Source organism: Lepisosteus platostomus, chromosome 6, assembly GCF_059453375.1.
Source record: "Lepisosteus platostomus isolate fLepPlt1 chromosome 6, fLepPlt1.hap1, whole genome shotgun sequence".
Classification (NCBI taxonomy): Eukaryota; Metazoa; Chordata; class Actinopteri; order Semionotiformes; family Lepisosteidae; genus Lepisosteus; species Lepisosteus platostomus.
The window spans coordinates 6,987,086-7,005,852 of NC_142616.1; the positions used below are offsets into that span (position 1 = coordinate 6,987,086).

Consider the following 18,767-nt stretch of genomic DNA (forward strand, 5'->3'; position numbering starts at 1 on the left):
TATGCTAATGATTTAAAGATCAATTTACTCATTTTACAGATATTCAAAGATATCAAATAAATATTCCTCTTTTTCAAATCACAACTTGTGCACACGCCTCTCAATTTATCTTATAGGGGACAACAGTAGGGAGTGAATTAGAAGGCACTCAAATATGTCAAATGTACCGACCTGTGATCTCTTTAAGAATTTTAAATTTCCAACATGCAAAAACAAACTTTATAAATAGAGCACAGACAGACAGTTCAAATTAACATCAGGGGTCACTGCATCTTTAAATCTCCTCTCCTAGAGGTTTATGCCAATCTACCTGCTCCTCTTGATATCTAACCCTCTGACATAACAGCCACACAAGGGAAGAGAGACAGTTCACGCTGAAGTTCTCTTTCTGTGTCATTGCTAACAGGTGACAATGCAGACATTAAGCCTTTTCCTCATGATAGTCCTGTGTTTGATAAGTGAGTATTTTATTACGTGTGAGAAATGCAGCTGCAGTAAAGTAGATAGAGTGTCACTCCAGCAACAATCAGTAACTTTCTGACTTTGTTTTCTGTTTCCAGGTGTCCATTCTGACATGTTAATGACCCAGTCAGTTCCTCAGGTTAAGAAGCCAGGAGAGTCTTTCATACTGTCTTGTCAGGTCTTTCCTCCAGATGAGGATGGTAATACCATCCATCCTTGTATCTGGGTCCAACAGACTCCTGAGAAAGGTCTGGAATGATTGGCCTACATTGATTATGGTGGTGATAGAACTGTCACGGACGTCCAAAGGGACTAACCGTGGGGAGCAGGAGAGCGGAAAAAGACCCATATGCGTAGCGGCGGAACGGGAAAAAGGCCCGGGCTCAATAGTGCAAAGAGTTCAGGAGTGCCGTATAGAAACCAATGCCCTCAGGTAGCGGACGTGGGGTGACCTGGTGCTAGGCGGGTCTCAGGACATCGAACGTCAATCCTGAGCCCTGGCAGAGTGCAAGACCCGGAAATATATAGCCCAAGGGAAAGAGAGGGACAGGAAGGACAGCAGACTGGAAACTAGGGACAGGACAGAGAAGGAGAGCCCTCTGGCTACAGAGGGCGTGACAAGAACAAGCTATGCCCAGTCTGTTGAAAGAAGATTCACCATCCTCAGAGACTATCCCAACAATACAGTTTGTCTACAGATGAGCAGCCTGAAGATAGAAGACTCTGCTGTGTAATACTGTGCAGCAGACACACTGATCAAGTTCAGCAAACAGATGATGCAAAAACGACAGAAGTAATACATTTAGGGAAATCCATAAACTGTTTAAGCCATGGGTTACTATGCAGTACACAATTGTATTACAGAGAATACATCATTAAGATGTATGGAAGGAGCAATCCCAAATCCTACAAGAATTCTACAACATGAATTATAAAATGATCATTTCCCATTTGTCACTTTCTGGAAAATAATACAGTATAGCAGATAGATCATTTCCAGACAACGGATGGAAAAGGAACTGAGTTAGCAGGTTGATCTCTAAACGCTGATGACTGTCTCCAGCTAGTTTAATACTAAGCTGCTTTTGTCCACGGGGAAAGTGCTGGCAAAATGAATTGCTGCACTTCTATGGCCAGTGCGTGTTCCTTGTAATTCGGTTGCGCATTCGAACTGCACACGTACTGTACACAGATTGTCATCATGGGTATTCGTAGAGGTTTTCTACTTTGCAAAGACGGAGATGTTGAAGTGATTTCTGGTATGTTAGACAACCAGCTGTGGTAAACGCTTTGCCTAGTTACCGAATGAAAGGGCATTGTATGGTGTTGTTGTTGTATTCTGTGGTCATATGCATGTCATTTAGTGGTTGTTGTTATGTAAAGCCTTACTTCTTCACTTCCTGAGAGTGTTTGTCTTCATCCTGGATTCAATTAGTTTCAGGAAACTGATGGGATCTCCAGTGACTCAGACGGTTTTCTGCCTTTTCTCTCTTGAAACGTTCAGTGAGCAGCCCACCTTCCCAGGAGATCGACTGGAGGAGGGTTTGTGACAGAAATATCTCTCACAGTAAAACCACCTGTTTGATACATCCTGATTCTGGGTGGTGTAACTCTCCCCACTTCTCTCAATGTTCAACAGTCCTCATCACTGTGGTTTGAAGTATTTGCATTTTATATCTGGATTTCAGAAGATATTACCATTGACTGTTTCATGTTTCTTAAGGATTATTGGGGCAATCACACTTTCATACTCAGTGTCCATTCAGCTCATATTTGTAGTGATTTCAAATCTTAAATACCTCAGGTTTCACAAATCTGTAAAATATAATGACTTTAAAACAAAACATTGTAATGTTTTCTGAATATTTTTACATATATATGGCATATTGCTATATTATGTTGTGCTATTCAAATGTAATCCATTTAATTAATCAAAGACACAAAGTGTGTACTATTTGAAGGTCTAATTAATTAATAATTAATTAATGTGTTTAAAGGGATACAACTCACAGGCCTCAAATGGACAAGAAGGCAGATTCACAAAGTTCTCCTGGCTTTGAAAGCTAGAATCTAGTCGAACCACAATTCTGAAACCCTGGATTTAATTTACAGATGCATTAATAGAATAGGTGCCTGCTTATGGAAGAAATAGAGCCTTGACTGGAGTAGATATATTCAATGTAGATAAACATAGTTGCTTCCATGTGATGTGACTGATACTCATTTTACTGACTTCTGATTCTGATTGAAAATGGAGCAGCTGTAATTGAGACGTTCACTCTGATGGACTGATAATAGCTCATTCCCCGAGGAGTCAGTGCTATTTAAATGAGACCTCTTGCAGGGCTATGCAAATCTGCCTGTGTCACATCTTATTTAACCCTCTGCTGCTGCCCAGATCACAAGTAAGTAAGGCACTGACGGACTCATTGTGTCAGACTTGACAAGTCACAATGCAGATGCTTATTGTGTTCTTCATGATGGCACTGTGTACAGGTGCATATTTCACTCAACCGGGGACCAGCAGGTACATTTGCAATATTAATTACTGTGGAAGCAATCGAGGTATTAACTCTGTTTTCTGTCTTTCCAGGTGTCCGGTGTGACATTGTTCTGACCCAGTCCAGTCCTCAGGTGAAAAAGCCAGGAGACTCTGTCGCACTGTCTTGTCAGGGCTCTGGGCAGGACAGCTTTGACAATGCCATTACTGATTATTATGTGAGCTGGATCCGACAGGCTCCTGGGAAAGGACTGGAATGGTTGGGCTACATCAATGATGATGGTGATAGCACAAATTATATCCCATCTGTCAAGGGAAGATTCACCATCTCCAGAGACAATTCCAAAAGCACAGTGAACTTACAGATGAGCAGCCTGAAGACTGAAGACTCTGCAGTGTATTACTGTGCTATAGGCACAGTGAGAGAAGTCAGTGTGCTGCTTGTACAAAAACTATTTTCATTGTGCTCTATAGAAGACGTTGAAGAGTATAAAGTTAGAAGTGGTTGATCAGTTTTGTTTCTAACGAATATTCTTCTGACACAGAAAGTGAAGACATGGATGTTACCATTTGTGGTATGAAAAAAATTATTAATTCAGTTTGGTTTCCTAGGATGTCAGCATATACCAATATGTAGACATTAAGTTCTCAATTAATTAAGACTTAGAGGGATTTTCAGATTTAGGCTTAGAGGTTCTTTCTAATTTAGCAGGTATTAAAAATGAAAGGTTTATCACTTTTTATACACATCCCATTATTTAACATGGAGTTTTCAGATTTTTCCAGAAATAAACATTGTTTACCGGTGTGGGATGAAAACATTGATGCACACTAATTACTGGGATGTGCTGTGAGACAATGAGGTATATCCTTTTTTTTCAAATAAATACACAATCACAGATACACCGTGAACTTAAAAATGTCTTACCAAAGTCCTTCATTTGAAACCTCCTCACATTGTTCTTCTGATATTTTAAGATCAAATTCAAATCAAATTTGATTGAGGATGTCTATTCTAAACACATTATGAGATTATGAAAGAAGAATAATTCTTCTTATATAATTTAATCCAGTATTTCTCATATATAGTATAAGTATATATATTTGGTGTCTCAAATAGAAAAAAAAAAACAAGATCCGAGGGCAACACCTTCAACCTCATGATATACTCATGGTTTAAAATTGAATGTATTCATCCAAAATATTTTATTTTACAGAAAGAGATGCAATAATACTTTTCAAAAGGGATCACATACAATGAAAGAGCAATGTACAGTATGTACAGTACAGACTTCTCTGATTCTCACACTGTCTGGCACGATGAACCCTCATTGTCTGTTTCCTCTTACAGACACACCAGAAGCAGCTGTAATACTTGTGTAGAGACAGGCAGCACGATATATCACCAGGGTCACCACCTCTTTACAGTAAATCTCCTCTCCTTGGGGTTGACTTACATCTCCCTGTTCCTCTTGTTATTTAACCCTCTCACACAAGAGCCACACAAAAGAAGGGAGAGAGAGTTCTCCTTCTTTATCATTGCTAACAGATGACAATGCAGACATTAGTCCTTTTCCTCATGGTAGTCTTGTGTTTGTCAGGTGAGTATCTCGTTACCTGTGAGAACAAACAGCAACTTTCTGACTTTGTTTTCTGTTTCCAGGTGTGCTTTCAGACATTGCTTGACCCAGTATGGTCCTTTGGTTTAAAAGTCAAAAGAGTCTCTTTCACTTTCATGTTAGAGCTCTGGTCAACATGGTTATGGTAATGGCTTTTCTTATATATGAAAATACATATGAGCTGGATACCTCAGACACACGGCAAAGAACTGGAATGGAATGGAGTGGCTACATCAGTGATGATGGTCTTGTCAGGGCTCTGGTCAAGATGAGGACAGATATACGATTCCTGAAAAAAAATTAAGCTGGATGCAAGAGGCTCCTTAGAAAGAACTAGAATGGTTGACCTACATCAGATTGCACAATCTAAGCCCATTGTCTTCAGGAAACATTCACCATCTCCAGAAACAATTCCAAAAGCACACTGTAGTCACAGGCAAGCAGCTTAAAGACTGTAGAATGTGCTGTGTGTTACTGCCCAGACACGTTATTTTTGTCTTCTGTAACACAAAAGATGATAACAGTATCATTCAAAGAGAAATAATCTTTTATTTCAGAATCTGTCATTCTACTTTCTGGCTAAAATGTTCAAAACATCCCTCCTAATAAATTTGTAATCCTCTGTGAAAACTGTGTAGAGCCACAGAAGATGTGTATGGGTGTGCTCCCCCTGTATTGAAATAGCTGTAGCCCAAACCCATCCCAATCTTCTTGCCTCTAATTCAGACCATGATCAGGGTCAATAAAGATTCCAAGAGATTCTACTGGTTCTCAATAGGATTGAGAGCTGAGAAAGGTTTAGCCGACATAATAACTAATAAGGTTGTAATATTTAATTGATTTATGATCGTGGGCTTGAAATCCAGAATAATTCTGCTGCCTTCTCTACAGCCATACAGTGTATTTCCCAGGCAGTGGAGCACATCCGGAAAAGAAACCCTTCCTGACTCCTAAGTTTTCAATGGATATTCCCCTGCACCCTCTTCCAGGGAAGTCCACTTCTGGCCCAGTGGGATTAAAGTCAAACTACAACTCTAAACATTGTCAACTAATGATGAATATTCCCAAAGATCTTGCATATATTCCCTGAAACAGAGGGGAAGTAGGGGTCATTAAGTGTTTTTTTTCCCTAGTTTTCAATTTGTTCTTTGAATTCTAAAGTTTTACTAGGAAGGTTGTGTGAGGTATGAAAGAACCAACCATTTACAAGATTAGATTACAACAACAGTGCTGGGCTATGACTGATTGAAAAAGTAACACACATTGTCCGCTAGGGTGCGCTGTGGGATAAAGTGATGAAGAATTGTGCTGTTACAGTTTCTGATCATGCAATCTTGGTATCTTGCAAGATACTGACATCTTTCCTGTCTGAGTAAGTCCATAAGCAAATCATGTCAATCAACACAGCACAGCAAATAGAGATTTACAGATACAAATCCAACGAGTCATTCATTCTCAGCACATTCTAGTCACATTCACATCTATCAAGGTGCCTTCAGAAGCTGTTTCAGTTTAGGTCCTCAACCAAAAAGTTGAAATTCATCTCCATTTATCTTGTAACTTAACAGCAAATACATTTAAGCAAATAATTTACATTTTATGTAAAAACATATTATCCACAGCCGTGTGCTGTGAGATAATACAGTATAACAGATCATACTGTGTGACCATGAAGAGTGCAGTTTCTGGTTGTGACCTACTATACCTTAAATTCCTTGTGTTCCCGTCACGATCGCTAACCCCTCCTTTTAAGGGAGCTCCAGTCCTTCCTCGTTCCCTCCCATTGTTTGCACCTGATCCCTATTCCCATTCCCCCTTAAAAGCCAGACGCGGACCTCACTCCTGGTTCCTCATTGATTTCCACATCATGAGAGCCCGGGGGTCTTGCCGCGTCTGGCTCCGTTATGCTTTTAACTTTCTGTTCCTAGTTCCTGGTTCCCCTCGCCGGTTCCGACCCGGTTCGTGTTTTAACTCCCTGGATGGATCCCCTGGCCTTGGACTCTACCCTTTGTCTTGGATTACTCTTTTGGATTTCCTACATGGATTGTTCACCTGGATTCACTTCCCCTGGACACCTGCACTGCATGGACACGCCCCCCGTCTCCAGACCCTTTTCCTGCATGACTATTTTTCCCCTTGTGTCTTCACTATTCTGGATCGTGTTGTCCGCATAGGGCCCGGAAAGAACTGTTTGTTACAGCTCCCTTAGGAAATTCCATTCACAGTGTGTTCCATTCATGACAGCGTGGTATAGCGGAGCAGTGTTTAGCATTGCTGCCCTGCAGGTTTAGGGTCCTTGTTTCATTTCTAGAGCTGGGGCTCTATCTGCGTGCTGTTTGTATGTTCTCACCATGTCCACTTGGGTTTTCCTCTGTGTGTTATAGTTTTCTCCCACAGTCCAAAGAGATGCTGGTGGGTTAATTGGCTGCTGGTAAAATTGGCCCTGGGGCGTGTGTCTGCCCTTGGGTGGACTGGTGTCCCATCCGGGGTGAACCGTACCCCACATTGTGCCCATTGCTTGATAGCCTCCATCTCTCCTGCAGCTCTGAATTGGACACTGAAGTGGTAGGAAAATAGATGGATATACCTAGAGGTTTTCTAGATCAATGTAATTTTCTGTACAACTGTTTGAAGACATCAAACAAATATTGTTCATACCTTTTTTATCACAAATACTCCCCAGAATAATGAAGGCATAATTCACAAAACATTCTCACTTTATCCTGGGAGGAACACATCAGTAAGCAAATTAGATACAGTAGGTACTCTGATAAACATACAACTCTGATCTGTCTATTTTAATTTCTTATACAGCAGAAGCAGTTGTAGCGACTGTGTACAGTACAAACACAGTTTACAATACAGCACGAGGGGGTCACTGCCTCTTTATGTCTCTTCTTCTAGAGGTGTATGCAAATCTCTCTGTCCCTCTTGTTATTTAAGCCTCTTGCACAAGAGCCCCTCAAGAGAAGGGAGACAGTTAACGGTGAAGGTCTCTTTCTGTGTCATTGCTAACGGGTCACAATGCAGACATTGAGCTTTTTCCTCATGATAGTCTTGTGTCTGTCAGGTGAGTATCTTGTTACCTGTTAGAATTGCAGCTGCAGGAAGGTAGACAGTGAGACACTCCAGCAACCATCAGCAACTTTCTGATTTTGTTTTCTGTTTCCAGGTGTCCGATCTGACTTTGTTCTGACCCAGTCAGATCCTCAGGTTAAAAAGCCAGGAGAGTCTCTCACACTGTCCTTTCAGGGCTCTGGTCAAGATGAGAATGGATGTGGCTTTTCTGATTCTTATATGAACTGGATCCGACAGACTCCTGGGAAAGGTCTGGAATGGCTGGCTGACATCAGTGATGATGGTGATAGCACAAGCTATGCCGAGTCAGTAAAGGGAAGATTCACCATCTCCAGAGACAATTCCAAAATGACACTGTACTTACAGATGAGCAGCCTGAAGACTGAAGATTCTGCTCTGTATTACTGTGCTACAGACACAATGATCAAGTTCAGTGAACAGATGGTACAAAAACCACAGACTTCAGAGAATTCAATGAAGTACATGATGGGTGAATATTGAATGAATGACTGTATTATTCTTTCTCTAGCACAAATGATGATAAACATGACACTTATAAAAAAATGTTGAATGTATGTTTGTCTACATCTTTCACTATTTCACATCACACTCTCTGGCAAAAATGTTCCACGATACTTTTTAAGAAAGACTTGGTCCTCTATGAAAACTATATACTATTTTAAAAGGGATGTTTCCATGTGTTCACGGTACCTTAAAATAGATGCAGCCCAAAACCCATCCCAAACTTCAGCAGGATGGCTTGTAATTAAGGTCTCTATCAGGCTCAATGGGGTCTGGGACTTCAATACAGATTTCAAGTGGTTTAAATAAGATTAAGAGCTATGCAATGTCCACCCTACAGAGTTACTAATATGGTTGTCAGAAACATAAGTAATTGATTTTAGATCATAGGCATGAATTCCAAAATTCCAGAGACCTCTCAACAGCCATGTAGTTGAGATTCCAAGCAGTGGAGCCTGTCTAGGATGTTTCTGACTTCTATTAGAGTTCCCAATGGACATGCATCAGCTCCCTCTTCCATTTATACCTGAGATGTCTGAATTTTCTTCTCGGCATTCTCTTCTTTTCAACTCCTCACCCACCTGATATTCATCTCCACAGTTGCAGTACCTTGGTTCCACCTCCTCAGGGGTGATTGGTTGAGACAGGGAGAGCAGAAGACCCCAAGCATCTGGTCAGATTGTCACCACTGTAAACAAGAGAGGTAAAAGCGAAAGTGAAACTTTAAACATCCTGATTAATTAACATCATAGGTCTTGTATATACTGTATCTCCAGAAACATTACTATAAGTAGGGAGTAAAATCATTCCAATATCATCTTTTCCCTTTCTGTTTTAATCACATCTTGGGAGAAAGGTTCATTTTTTGTTTTCATTTTGTTCAGTTTACAATATCTGAAGACAGGCAGAAATCCGAAGAGGCAATCTTGCATCACAAATAGGAGTGAACCTTGTTTTCTCTCCCACATGCCTATAAGGTAGCATCAGGAACTAACTTTTTAGGGTACACTGTAGCAATATAAAAGACATTCACTGTCTGAACACAGTAGATGAAATGCAATGACATTTCACCAGCTCCCTTTTCCATATCTACTGTACATGAGGCTTCTGGTTGTCCTTCCCAGCATCCTCTGCTCCTTGACCCTCCTCACACCCAATGTGCTTCATTGTTATTGCAGATCTTCGGCTCCTCCCACTTGGGGGTGGGATGGATGGAGGACAGACGACCTCAGTCATATTGTCAGGTGATCTCCCCATGAGCCAAGAAGGGTTAAAGCCAAAGTAAAACTAATCATTATCCTCACAAGTCTTTTATCTAATGTACCTTCAGAAACAGAGAGGAAGTAGGGGGTTTGTGACCTAAATCATTTCTCTACTTTTAGATTTTTCTGTTATTTCTGAATTCATGCTTGTAAGTTTGTATCAGCCATTACAGAACTGATTTCTTAAAATATTAAAAGGTGCAACACCATTCAGAATTGAACTAATTCAAAGAAACCTTTATCTCTTGTGGGTAGTATTTTGGTTTTGTTTTTTTTGTTTTATTCTCCAAAGCAGCTAATCTTTTGCACAATGTTATTCAAAATTAGAACACTCAAATACATAAATACGCTGGTCTATGGGCTTACCCCAATGTTGACATTTGGACTCTGTCTCCAGGAACATCTATAAATGTGTTTTGTATTCTTACTCTTATTGTTTTTGTTTATTGAATGAAAGTAAAACTGTTTAATCTAGTGTATTTTCGTTCAAGATGCAACATTCTAAACTTGCAGATGATTTTGTGAAGAGAACCACACAGTATACAGTGTATATATACAGAACACAATATACTTAGTAATGAGGCACCTCTTGTTCTCCATTTTGAAAACTATTCCCTGCAGTTTTCACCTGTGTCCTCAACAGAGACGTACATTAACAACTGAGAAAATGCACAGCCCTGTAGCTTATATTCAGTGAGCCCTGTGGCAGAGGAATGGATTAGCTACTCTAAATGCTGGAAAAAAAGCTTTAGACCTAAAAAATCTAAATCAAAGTAAAAACTGTTCTATCTGAACCACAGTTCAAAGACTCAATCCCCTCCTACACCACCAATACATGAGAAAACCTCAGAAGCAACAAGTCAGAATGTCAGGGAGGGACTACTGAAGGTCACATTGTTTGGTATTAGAGTCTAAAACACACTGCAGCTGCAGGATGGTTCACAATCATCTCATTCTTTCGTAGCTGAAAGGCTACATTAAATTAACAAGGATCAACATGCCTGTTGGTTTACATCAACAGTTGTAGCAGCAACAAGGACAGCTCCACCTCTGGGATGGTGCTTGGATTCTTACCAATAGCCTGGATCCAGTACCTTAAGAAGTCCTACAATCTTCAAGGATAAGAAATATTTTGCATGCTGAGAACTCAATGTTCTGTACATTAAACTATGCTACATTCATGAAAAGCCAACAGTACTGAGATTGAGGTTTTTTCCCTGTAAAACTACAGCATTTCAAATTTTACTGTACATATAAATCTCCTGTTTTTTTAAAAAGGGAATGATAGTTGCAGAAAAATAAGGCCTTGGAATTTAGCACGTTCTCTGCTCTGTCTACGTCTCAACTGGTGCAAAGCAGTGCAGTGGAGATGCTTACAGGACTAACTGGGCAGAATGTACAAGCAGGATGAAGAGACACTGATTCTCCAGTCTTGATTGGACCTGCTAAAACTCTCACAGTCTGAGTTTGATCATCCCTGACCAGGGACTTAAAACATTAAGACCATTACTGAGTGAAAACATGAAGGAAGCTCCTGGAATTTTACCTTTGATGTTATAATTAATTAAAATAATCTCACAATTTCTCCAGTAACAAACAGAACATGCTGTCTCTTCACAAGGCTTACACGTAAAAAATCCTGGTTTCGATTAATTTTAAAACACCTACAGTGTACCTGGCAAGGTGACCTAAATCAGATCTTTTTTTCAACATCACATTAAAAAATAGAGGTAGCTTCAGATTTTTCCTTATAGCTACATGATGTGAAACTGTGTCAAGTGACGTGATCTTTATCTCACAAAATACTGATGGCGCTGTCCAATATTAACAGTTAGTAGGCATGAGTCTTTTCACTTGCCTTTGAATACACTCTGTTCTGAACTGATGAAGAAAACCAAAATGAATGACTGATTTCAGTCCTGTCACTGAACATATCTCACTTTGCTCTCTCAATGAACAAAAAAAGACTGAATATGAGCAAAAGAAATGGCGATAAAGATGATGATGGTGATAAAGTTACAAAATAAAGCAACCTGCAGCCAATCAGGATGGCAAAGGTCATTTGTTCTTCAACTTTTTAAATGCAATATTGCTCGTAACGTGGCGAATTTAAAAAGTTAACAACCCCAATACACATGCTTTTAAATTAACCCTTCATAAACTATGTTTTCTTCCATACTATCATTAGGTGTTCTTCTTCAGCATTATCAATTGATTCATCGTGTCCTTTGACTTGATTCCTAGACACAGTTAAACACAGTAAAAAGACTTCCAACAGGCACTTCAGATGTAAGGATAATCACGTGAGTAGAAGTTGGTTTTTGATAGGAAAACACAATCGCAAGCTCTACCCAAGGACCAACTATGTATTTAACGAGCCATGTTGTTAGAAGCCTGCGCTTTCATTTCTGCTTTGTACGGAAAAAGAGTTTGTGGTACAGAACATCAAAGAAAGGTGACCTTATTCGCCGTAAAGTGCTTTAGGACGCCTGGCAATACTTTATGCAGAGTCCTGTGAACATTATTATTACGCAATGGCTGTGCATTGTGTGTCTCTATGTAAGCCACAATCCTAATTCCTACAAGAATTCTAGAGGACTATTATACATATACGGTATAGTTAGAGGTCTATTATACATCAAATATTTTTTATAGGTGTAGAAACTAATAAATCAAGTCAATGATTTGGAATAGAAATGTATTCTTAAAATACACCTGAAAAATATGTAGTTGAAATTATACACAGTATACAAAATTGTAATCAACATATGGCCAATCATTATCATCATCATAAAAAATAATCACAACTAGTCTTAAACTTCAGCTACAAATTCTAGTAACATGGCCAAATATATATATATAGTAATGACAAACAGAAACTAATTACATTAACACACTAATATCTAACTCAAAACCACATATCAATTCAAAGTTTTAAAATGTACAACTTCTATATTTCCAAGAAAATATTTTTACAATGTGAAGTTAAGTTGATTTTTACTGTCCACCAAGCTCTGTCTAATTGTCCTAACAGTTAGAACCAGCAACCTATCATTTTCAGTGTCCAAACTTCCTGGCCCCCTGCCTTGCACACACATTCTTCAAATAACACATTGCGTGCTCCTTTATTTCTTGTTCTGTTGCTGTTGGGTGGGACTTCAGCACCGCAGCTAGGAGAAAATTGTATAGTATTAGTACTGAAATAAATGATGATTACTTGAATATAATCTCAAAAATGAACCATTAAGGTTTACTACGCTCAAAGCTTAAGCAATGTATAAAATTTGGCTTGCATCATAGTAATTGAGCGATAAAGTCTGTCCTAATTTAAGAGTACCCAAAGTTTGAAAGTACAACATAGAATAAGAGTACCTTTAATTGCTCTAGAAAGATCAGTGTCTCCCAGGCACCTCTTTTGCTGTTTATCTTTCCGATTTGTGCCAGCGAAGTTGAATTCCTTCATCAGTTCATTTGTCATAAATTCTCACGGAGCTTAGACATTTTTCAAGTGAGTTTTCACTCAATGCTTATTTACTCAAATATTTAGGATCAAATGTAATACTGTAATCCTTATATTTTAAAAGACAATTTTGCAGTTTTACACCTTGCAAATTCAGCGGTTATCACAAAGGTATCAAAATCAATAAGCAATACCTTGACAAGACTGTGAGCACACTCTCTCTGACATCACTGCCGCCTACTCTCCCAAGTTGGTTTATCTGGAAATAATATTATATTAGAAACAATATTAGAAGCTATTTTTACTACTAGATCTTCATTAACCAACTTATCAGACATACCCATTACAAATTGGGTTTAATTTTGACAAAAGACTGTCTTTATCAAACCATCTCTTTTTCTATTAATAACTGAGATCCATGGGGTTGGTTACTGAGTTGTGGAGTCTATTCAATACAGTTACTGTAGGTGTGTGCATACTCAAATACATGTTGATTCTAAAAATTACTTTCATCTGTGACTGAGAAATATCAAAGACACTTCAATGAAGATAAACCACTACCAAATTCAGAGACGAGCCCTGGAAATCAGATCATTTATATCTAAACATATCCTGTCCCATTGCTCTCCCCTCTTTAATTCTGTGTGTAGTAAGTAAGCATCTTAACACTGCAGTTTTTTCAGATGACAGGACTGGACTCAGTTTTCCCTTTAGCTTGATGACTGAAGCTTTAATGGGCTGTTGGTTTGTTTGAATCAGGGGGTGTCAGAGCACAGTCACAGGTGTGTCTCCTGCAGTCATGGACTCCTGACCTGAACAGTTTCCTTCTTCGCTCAGAGATGAATCCACGGGCACTGTCACCTGAAGCTATCAAACTCCCAACTCAGAGCGGAATATACAGCAAAGCAAAGTCACAGTCTTACCATGTGGTAGTGAGACTTCACCTGGAAGGCTGAGGTCAGTTTTGCTCACCAAAAGATAAAAGCAATAGTGTTGTTATTGAAACAGTCCAGTCAAGAGCAACACAACTCATTTCTGGCCTCAGTGTCAATATTAAACAGACTGAAGGAACTTAATCTTTTTAGACAGGAGTGGAAAATATTATAACCCTGTGTGGACTCTTTCCTGTATTAAATATCATGAAAGGCACTGACCAAGCCATGGTAGGTGACTTTCTGAAGATCAGAAACAATTCAGGACCAAGGTCCACAAAGTAAAGTATGAGCACCTGAAACAGGCTCCCTGATTCAATGAAACAAATTACATAATTTTTGTTTATGTTCCATAAATGAACACATAAATTAACCAAATTAACTGCACCTGAAGAAGGCTCCACGGCCAAAACGTTGTGTTTTCTTTCTTCTCTTTTCAGCATGGAATAAAGCTATTGCTTGTTCCTTTGCAGCCTACACATACTGACGTAGCTACCCACCTGAACAAATTACACAAAGTTGTTCTGAAATTAAATTCAATCAAATGGAAGAAGAAAAATGAAGACCAAGTTAGAATCAGCTATATATATATAGGTTTATTCCATGCTGAAAAAAAGAAGAAAGAGAACACAACGTTTTGGCCGTGGAGCCTTCTTCAGCTGTCATATATATATATATTCTTCTTTATTAAATTGATAGTTTATGCAAAAATAAATACAAAGCTTTTATACACAATAACATGCAAGACATTTCAAGGCACACATATTAGGTTTAATAGGGACTCTCCAATATACACAGCTGACTCTCAGACTAAGATAAGATCACTTTATTGGCCATCTAGAATTTCTTCTATAAGTAATTTGTCTTTTCGCATACCCCAACCTGCTCTCCATGAGACACACAGACAGGGAGAAAAGCATGGGGTCAGAGTGCAGGGTCAGCCATTTATATAGCAGCTCTGGAGCAGTTGGGGTTGCTCAGGGGCCAAACAAATTAGGATTCCTCTACCAGCCACAGTATTTGAACCAGCAATGTCCCTTTGTGAGCTCAAACCACCAACCTTTCAGTTAGCTGAAGGCACTAACCAATTGCACCACACACACTCTAAATCTCTAAATAGCCCTGCACAGTGGAATGAAACTGTATGTAAATCAAGACTCACTGTCTTCCTATTTAAAAATAATAATTATTATTATTGCTTACACTTAAATAGCACTTTTCTGGACACTCTACTCAAAGCACTTTACAGGTAATGGGGATCCCCTCCACCACCATCAAAGTGCAGCCCCACCTGGATGGTGTGACAGCAGCCATAGTGTGCCAGAACACTCACCACACATCAGTTATTAGTGGGGAGGAGAACAGAGTAATGAAACCATCTCATTGATGGAAATTATACGGAGGACATGATTGGTAAAGGCCCATTGGAAACATGGCCTGGACACCTACTCTTTTCAAGAAACACCGTGAGATTTTTAATGACCACAGAGATTCAGTACCTCAGCTTTACTCTTATCTGAAGAACTGCACCTTTTTACAGTATAGTGTCCCCCTCACTATACTGGGGCATTGGGACCCACACACAACAGAGTGAGTGCCCCCTGCCGGCCCAACTAACATCTCTTTTGGCAGCAACCTTAGTTTTTCCCAAGAGGTCTCTTCTCCAGGTACTGACCAAGCTCACACCTACAGTACTGAGCTTCAGTGGGTTGCCAGCTGTGAGTTGCAGGGTGATATAGCTGCTGGCCATTGAAATTATTAGAAGTCTTGTATAGTCACAGTGGCACTAGAAAAGACTTCTACAATTCACTCAGTTGAGAGATGGCTCTTGTAGCATTTCTCTGTATTTTACTGCACTGCTTGCGGGGTATTACATAATGCTTTTCTTTTAGTCTTTTTAGTTCTCCTCCCCGCTGAGAACCACCCTTTCTTTCCCAACAGCTCCCGCTGTAGGCAGTGCAAACTACAGGCGCTGTAGCAGAGGCACATAGTATTTCTCATTAAATTGTATGACAAAGTGATAGCGATTTCTGAGGTGTACGAGGAGATTCTGAAATCTGTGCACCAGTGGTGGATGAAGTGGGTCCCTCCTGTACGGGAGACATGTTGGTCTACGGAAGTGGAGGCATTTATTAGTATTATAAACCTGTGCCTGCAGTTGTGTTTTTGCCCCTGGAGAGTATCTGACACCGTGACAGGGACATGCAAAATATGCTGCTACTGACCTTTGGGTCTTGTCTCTGTTTTTTCTGTTTCTTATTTTCAACTCTGAGATTTTGCAGAAAAATAGTCTCCAAAGGGCTCTTTTCTTTTACAGCAGCTCCCTCTGTGGGCAGTGCAAAGCGCCAGTGTCAAACACACGGAGCAACTGTTGTCTGAGCCATAATTTCACACAACACCACGGCACACAACAGCAACTGAATTAGCGTAACTAAACGAAACCTTTGTGCACCTTAACAGAGCTCCATAGTATTTCTTACTAAATGTCACTGCTCACTGCTATGAAAGGAATTTTTGAGGTATAAAAGAAGAGTAGGAAATCTACTCATTTACATGTTAACAATTTATGCAAATCCTGTTCAGATTCCTCTGATAAATGAAACTGCAACAGAGCTGAAGCAGCCACTCAGGAGACGATTGTCCTTGTTCCTCAAGCACAATGCAGATTCTCACGTGTTTAATGCTTCTGTTCCTGAGTGTGAAGGGTAAGTGAAAGATGCCTGTCTGAGACTTTGCTATTGCAGCTTTTCTTCATGTGTTTATTTTGATGTGCTTTTCTACAGTGTTATAAATGACAGTAATACACTGTGTCATTTTCCTGCAGATCTGCACTGTGTCCAGTTAACACAGTCAGCATCGGAAATCGGAAAGCCAGGACAGTCCCTACTGTTGTCCTGCCAGGTGTCTGGATACCCCCTGACTGATAGCAGCTATGCTACAGGTTGGATTCGACAGCCCCCTGGGAAGGGTCTGGAATGGCTGGGTCATTATTATACTTATGGCAACAGCTACGCGCCCTCAGTCCAGGGCCGGTTCATCATCAGTACAGACTCCGGCAGCACAGTCTACTTACAGATGACAAGCCTGAAAGCTGAAGACAGTGGCGTCTATTACTGTGCCCGAGACTCACAGTGAGGAAATGCAACTCACTCACAATACAAAAACACCCACAGAGGGAGACACTGCAGCACTTAAAGAAAGAAATAGCAGAATCAGGCTCCCGAGCCTCTGCTCTCACTGTGACTCCCACTACCTGAGAATCAGAGTTATTTATTTTTTCACAACATATTTATTGTTCCTGTTGTCTACATTGTGTAGTGTTGTCTGTTGTACTGTGTATGTCCAGAGAGATCAGCATGATTAAGAATTCCAATGTACGTGAACATATGGCAATAAGCTCCTCTACTTCTCTACTCCACTCATGAGTCATGTTTTTGATCCATTTCTCCCCAACACTTGAAGGTGTCTATTGACCACAGCTGATATGTAGTCAAATCTTACAGTCCTCTTCATTGTCTTTGTGGGGAGCCACTTTAACATGCAGAGTTGTAGGCGTACAATATTTTATAAATACATTTGTAAATATTGTAAGATTTTTCTTGAGATCATACTTGTCCTGCTTGTTTGTGTACCAGCCTTCTCTCAGCGCTGTGAGCACTGAAACACTGTTCCAGGTTGATTTCATTCCATTGCAGCTTTCTATTAAAAAAACACGTTGTTGTGTTTTTCATTAAGCGGGCTGTTCTTGCCAAGTCAGGTTTTATGATATACGTCTATCAGAATAGGTTCCCTGGATAATTTATATCACCACTTTATTACTGTTCATAAAAATGCTGAAAAGCTTTCTTCTTTAATCTCAGAAGTATCTCTCACCTGTGCCTTAGTGATGATGAATAACTGAGTATCACTGCTTCTCTGACATAGCAGGATCTTCCAGAGCCTGAATTCTAATGTCCGCAAACTGTGTGTTTTGTTAATTTGCTAGTTTGCACAGAAGTGATATGATATTAAGCCAAATTACTGACTAATTGGATATTGAAGATCCCCAAGCACTGTTAAGAAGAGCAGGGGTGTCAACCCCTGTATTGTGGCTAAAATCCACTCCAGTCTTGTACAGCCCATACTCCCTGATGTTCCTCTCCATCCCCCTGGTGCAGGTACACGTCAGGTACACGTCAGGGTGGGATCCCAAGATCACAGAGCAGAATGGCGAATCTCTTCTGCCCCTGACCTATCTGCAGTGTGTGTCCCAGGAGGGGCCACACCTTAGTGGTGGATTAAGTGGATCCTTCCTGTATTTCAGTACAGAAGTGGAGGCATTTATTAGTATTATAAACCTGCCCCTGCAGCTGTGTTTACTCCCCTGTAGAGTATCTGGCACAGTGACAGGGATATGTAAAATATTCTGTTACTGACCTTTAGGACCAGTGTCTGTTTTACATTTCTTATTTTTATCTCTGGGTTTGTGCTCAAGAAAGTCTTCAAAGGGCTCTCTTCTTTGCCAACAGCTCCCTCTGTAGGCAGTGCGAAGCACCAGTGTCACACACAGTGTGAGTGACTTGACTTGACTTGACTTGAACTTTATTGCCATATGTAACCGGTGCTGGTACAGTGGAATTCTTACTTACAGAAAGTCTCTCGATTGTAAAACAAGTGTAAAAAAAACAAAACAAAGTGCAAACAGTGCATCAAGACAATGTACAAACAAACAATAGACAATGTGCAAGTAAACATGCAGACAGTTTGAATGTAAACAATACAGACGTGTAAACAATGACTGGAGACGTACAATAAATAAATTACAATGAGGTAGATGGTGATGGTGTAGGTGTGGTCCGAGGGGGATGGCTAAATGTGTTCGCCAGTCTCACTGCTTGTGGATAGAAGCTATTGAAGAATCTAGTGGTAAGTGTCCGTATGCTCTTATATCTC

General features: G+C 40.0%; 1 long non-coding RNA gene and 1 gene segment (V, D, J or C); one reads left to right on the plus strand and one right to left on the minus strand.

Moving 5' to 3' along the window:
• The window catches only part of LOC148659954 (uncharacterized), a 153,485-nt gene that overhangs the window by 48,604 nt on the left and 86,114 nt on the right, over nucleotides 1–18,767 (minus strand). The window lies entirely within an intron of this gene.
• Nucleotides 1–18,767, plus strand: part of LOC148659960 (immunoglobulin mu heavy chain-like) — a 113,591-nt gene that overhangs the window by 1,129 nt on the left and 93,695 nt on the right.